The 5591-nt window shown below is 41.6% G+C and overlaps 1 non-coding gene across 1 annotated transcript; it reads left to right on the forward strand.

Moving 5' to 3' along the window:
- The first annotated feature begins 4859 nt into the window (after nt 1–4859).
- On the forward strand, nt 4860–4966 carry LOC148208621 (small nucleolar RNA R71). Its single transcript, XR_015788635.1, has one exon. It is a non-coding gene; the product is annotated as a small nucleolar RNA R71 (small nucleolar RNA).
- Nucleotides 4967–5591: the final 625 nt, after the last annotated feature.

Raw genomic sequence — 5591 nt, forward strand, 5'->3', positions numbered from 1 at the left:
GGAGTCACTAAAATCTTATTGCCCACAGCATCTCTGATATGCTTAATGTTGAAGGTGTAGTTGATCTGAGTGGCATCAAACCGTATTTCATTCCCGCGCACTATGGCTATATGTGACTGGGGATGGACAGCAGCATAGAACTCTCTGACTAACTCCAAAGCCTCACATTGTATGGGCTGAATGAGTGGTCTCCATTCTTTGTCTCTAGCGGTCTCCCTCCAATCATCAGGCACATCTCCTAGATTGAGGTCGAATCCCAATTCTGTCATAATCTTACGCGATTTAATTAATGAAGTTCGAGTGGCTAAATTTGCCGCGTTCCATTTCGTCTCGACCTCCTCTCCATCAGACAAGTCCAGTTCAATTGTATCAACTGGCCCAGGTGCCACTACCTTCTTCTTAGCTTCAGCTGCTTTAGCTTTCGCAGCTCTCGTTTTAGGTTCATTCATGGGCACTGTCGGCTTCTTAGCCTGAACTGCACGACGTTTTGAACTCTTTTTCTCCCACCTCTTGTATTGAAACATTTCCCTTATCGTCTGCGTGTCCTCAAGATCTTCTTCGCTGGTAGGTTCTTCAGTACTATTCTCCCCAACCTTGGATCTACCTGTATCACACCCAAGCGGGTTAACTGTATTAGAAGGAATAGTGTGAGCATCCCCTACCCCTGGTAGAGTGGCCATCGGTGTGACATACTCATCCGTTGCCAACGGAATAGATCCAGTTGCCCCAGTAGGCAACTCTTGGTGACTACAAAATGCTCCTTCTGTAGGTGTATCCAATGGGGAAGGTTCCTGAGTATCTGTTCTCACCACTTCCTTGTCGGTATCCTCTGTTTCCGGCATATTTGAACAATGGCCTCGTGAAACCAATAGAAAATCATCATTACCATCTTCCGGTGTAATAATCAATGGAGATGAATAAAACTGCTCCTCGTCCCTGTTCGCCATAGACGAATCCTTAGGCGTCAGATGCCTACTACTCCCATCTTCCTCAATTTCTGGGTCTGTCATCACCTCCTTGCCCTTCCTCTTTTGCCCTATCGAAACCCCGGGCTCTAGCCTATGGCTATGACTCTTCTCTTGCTCTCCTTCATGCTCATCTCCTGGATCCATTGGCATATTGGTTGGGGTTGGCATCCTAGGAGGCTCTAAGGGTTTTAGTTGTCCCATGTTAGAGGTACCCAATATGTTAGGGTTCAATTGTGGTGCTTGAGGTCCTCTTTCTAGGAATGGAAGTTGAGGTGGTGGGGGAACCCTAGGTGAAATCATCCCATAATTTTGTGGAGGTACCCAATGACCCATTCCATAACAAGGTGGAAGGCTAGGAAATAGAGTAGATGGGTTTGGCATTCCATAAGGATGAACACTAGCTGGAATTTGCATTTGGGACAAGGGAAAATGATAGGAAGGAACCGGGTTAAACATAAACGGTTGGTACATACCCGGATTGATCATTGGAGGAAGTTGTTGAGGATTTTCAACCCTAAACTCACTGTTTTGAGGTATATTAAAGGTGGGTAGTTGCTGAAAATTAACATAACCATGTGGGCTCATTATAGGATGTTGTGTAGGAGCTTGGGATGGAGGACATTCAAATGTTTGAAGCGGGTTTCCTCCTCTAACAGCAGCTAGCCTAGAATCTGAAACCATGTGGTGTTGGAAGTTCTCCAATGGTGGAAAGGGAATGCTTGTGGCATTTGGAGCTTGAGTAGAAGAGGTAGGAAGTGAAGTATGTTGAGAAGAAGAAGCCATAGATGTAAGCAAATGCTGGAAATTTCTTCTTCTTTTTGGTGGTGGTTGAAAATCGAAAACAAGGGTGATGAAGGGAGTGAGTTTTGCCGAAAAAACAAGGGGAAGAAGAGAGTTGTGTAAGTTTTGGTGGAATTGTAAAGCTTAGGCAATGGGTCTATTTAAAGCTTCCCCCAAACTAAATCCTAAATGGAAAGCGATTGAGATTTAATTCAACTAGGTTTCCTAAACCTAAAAGGAAAAAATAAGATTGAATTCCAAATAGGATTAGGGAAACAAGAATTGAAGTATTTTTTAGTTTAAGGAGAGATTTGAAACTTAAATCACAAAGGATTAATGTTTGACCTGAAATAAAACCCATAAAAGTCGAAAAATGAAACCCAAATCACGAAGGAAAACGAAATTCGAACTGCTGGAAAAACAGGGCAGGCGCCAAGCGCCTGCGTGATTTATTTTCACAAAGGGCAGGCGCCAGGCGCCTGCGTAAAAAAAAGTTTTTTCAACGTTTTTTTTTTTTCCTTTTGTTTTTCAATGTTTTCAAAAACATTCTCTTAATAAGAAAAACTTTTTATAATTAAACAAAAATAATGTAAGATACAAAAACTTCCTTCCTTTACTTTTGTTCTTTCAAAACAGATAAGAAGGAATAACATTTTTCGCAAACATTTATTGACCTGAAAGTTGAATAGAGATTATTCCTCTATCCACTGGTTCTCCAAAATATGGCTTAAGTCTCTGCCCATTTACTTTAAAAATACTTCCCTTAGAGTCAACTAGATCCACTGTCCCATATGGGTAGACTTTAAAAACTTTAAAGGGACCAGACCATCTAGACTTAAGTTTCCCAGGAAAAAGTTTCAACCTAGAATTGAATAACAGAACCAGATCACCTTCTTGAAGATTGTTCGGCCGAAGACGCCTATCATGCCACTGTTTAGTTTTTTCCTTAAACAGCTTAGCATTCTCATAAGAAAATTGCCTTTGACTCTCGATAAAGTTCTTAGCATCTTCTTCCAATAAGATTTTGTGCATGCAAAAGGCCGGGCTTATCCCTCGGATATCTGCTATCGTCCATCCAATGGCCTTTTTGTGCTTCTCCAAAATATGCAATAAAGAATATTCATTAGTAGGTGATAAATTGGAAGTTATAATAACTGGTACAATGTCGTTATCCCCTAGATACGCATATTTCAAATGCGACGGCAATGGCTTCTGCTCCAAAGTGGGTGGTTCCATTATGGACGGAAGCAACGACTTGCATTCTTCTTTTTGTATTTTTTCAACAGGATTAGTCACATCTTCCGGTCCTTCTGCTATCTTATCAAGCTCTTCTTCAATCTCTGTAACTAACAAGTCATAAAATTCATCAAACATAACAGGATTCAAGCTATTTATAGCAGAGCATTCTTCAAAGTCTCCTGGTAATTTCATGGCGTCTAAAACGTTAAATTTAACTTCTTCATTATTTACCCTCATTGTAATTTCTCCCTTCCTCACATTAAAAACTGTATCCCAGTGGCTAGAAATGGTCTTCCCAAAATAATGGGAACGTCTAAGTCTGCCTCGCAATCTAGAATGATAAAGTCCGAAGGAAAAATGAATTTGTCCACCTGGACTAAAACATCTTCTATCTTTCCCTCAGGTCTTATGATAGATCTATCTGCTAGTTGGAGGGTAACTGTAGTAGGTCTAGCTTCTCCTATGCCTAAAGATTTGAAAACTGATAACGGCATAAGATTAATGCTAGCGCCTATATCACATAATGCCCTGCCTAAGTTTTTTCCTCCTATGGAACATGGAATGGTAAAACTACCAGGATCGTTATATTTCATGGGTAGCGGGCTGCCTACAGCTTCACTACTACATTTTGTCATGGCTACCAGTTCATGCTCTCCTATCTTTTTCTTCCTAGAAACTATATCTTTCAAAAACTTAGCATAATTTGGCATCTGTTCTAGAGCATCCACTAATGGTATATTTATATGCAATTGTTTTAAAGTATCTAAAAATTTTCTAAACTGGGAATCATTATTTTTCTTAACTAATCTTTGTGGAAACGGGGGAGTAGGGGTAAAAGAAGGTTGTACCTGTGGAGGAACACTCGGGGTGTCCTCATTACCTTTTCTAGTATTTTCTTTTTCTGGTGTTGTTGGATTCTCTGGTATCTTTACAGTTAGTTAAGTGGACGGAATCTGTACATCTGTTGTTGGCATTGTTGGTCCATCATATGCCAGTCCACTCCTAAAGGTGACAGCTTTGCACTGTTCTTTCCCTTCTCGTTTTGGTAATTCAGTATGGCCTTGAAAAGAACCTTGTGGTCTATTCTTCAATTCATTGGCGTGTTGTCCCAATTGGGTCTCGAAATTCCTCATTGATGCCGCTTGGGATTGTATCACTGCGTCGGTTCGGGCCATGTACTCCTTCATCATATTCTCAAGATCTGAGTTGTTATTTGGAACTGGTGGAGTCTGTGTTCTCTGATTGTACTACTGTTGCGGCGGCGGGATGTATTGCTGTGTAGGTGGAACATAGGGCTGCTTGTTCTGCTGGCTCTGCCCTTGATTAAAACCGCTCGAACCTCCTTGACCTCCCCATGAGAAATTAGGGTGGTGCCTCCAACCTGGGTTGTAGGTGTTCGAATATGGTTTAAAGTTCCTATTGTTCCCATGTCCTACATAAAAAACGGAAGCAGGGTTATGTGGACAATTATCATTAATATGGTTTTCACTGCAAAATGAACAAATGAGATCGTTGACTTGGCAAACAGGGGCAGGAGTGCAATAATCCGACTGCACAGGTTGTATCGGTGTGGCTAATGGATTTTTTATTCCCAATGCCATCTCTTTTAGCCTCTGGTTCATTGTAACCATCTCTTTTTGCATCGAGGTCGCAATGTCCAGAGCCAAAACTCCAGCTGGATCTTGCTTCTTTGGTGCTGCCCTAGATCTTTGCGAACACCATAGTTCGTTGTGTGAAGCTAAGTCATTTAGGATGTCAACTATCTCGTTGAATGTCTTCTTTGTAAAGGCTCCGTTGGCAGCATTGTTTAGCATCATCTTAGTAGGATGATCTAAACCTCTAAAGAAATGTTCTATCTGGATGCATGCCGGCAAGCCATGGTTCGGACATTTCCTGATTAGTTCTTTAAATCTCTCCCACGCCTCGTGAACAGGTTCACGATCATACTGTCTAAAGGAGATGATCTCCTCTCTGATATCAGCGTGGCGAGTAGGTGGGAAGAATTTTGTTAAGAACTTCTCCACTAACGACCCCCATGTGGTGATGGATCCTGGTGGAAATGCATTGAGCCATGCTCTAGCTTGGTCCTTCAAAGAAAATGGAAAAAGTGTTAGTCTCAGAGCATCGTCTGTTATACCAGGTAATCGAAATGCATTTGCAATTTGAATGAATGATTTCAGATGATCATGTGGATCCTCATGTTCCTGCCCTCCAAAATGTCCAATTGTCTGCAACATTTGGAACATCATTGGTTTAAGCTCAAAGTTTGCGTGGGCTGGAATAGGGTTGACTATCCCTGAATTAAAGTTCTGAAAAGCCGTGGCGGCATATTCTCGCATTGCCACGTCTCTGTTGTCCGCCATCTGGATATGGTTGAATTCATCATTTCTTGCATGATCCCTCATATTACCGTTAATAGCAGGTGGATCAACCGGATCACGAGGTGGAATATCTGCCATTGATGTGCTCGTACTTTCTACCTCACTTTCAGGACTGATTTCACCTTCTCTCTCTTTTTGCTTTTCTAGTTGTTTTCGAAGTCTTTGCTCCTTTCGAGTTTTTCGAAGGGTCCGCTCAATCTCAGGGTCAAGGGGTAGAAGAAAA

The sequence above is a fragment of the Momordica charantia genome, assembly GCF_013281855.1.
Source record: "Momordica charantia cultivar OHB3-1 chromosome 10 unlocalized genomic scaffold, Mcharantia_2.0 BLBB01000010.1, whole genome shotgun sequence".
In the NCBI taxonomy this organism is placed as follows: Eukaryota; Viridiplantae; Streptophyta; class Magnoliopsida; order Cucurbitales; family Cucurbitaceae; genus Momordica; species Momordica charantia.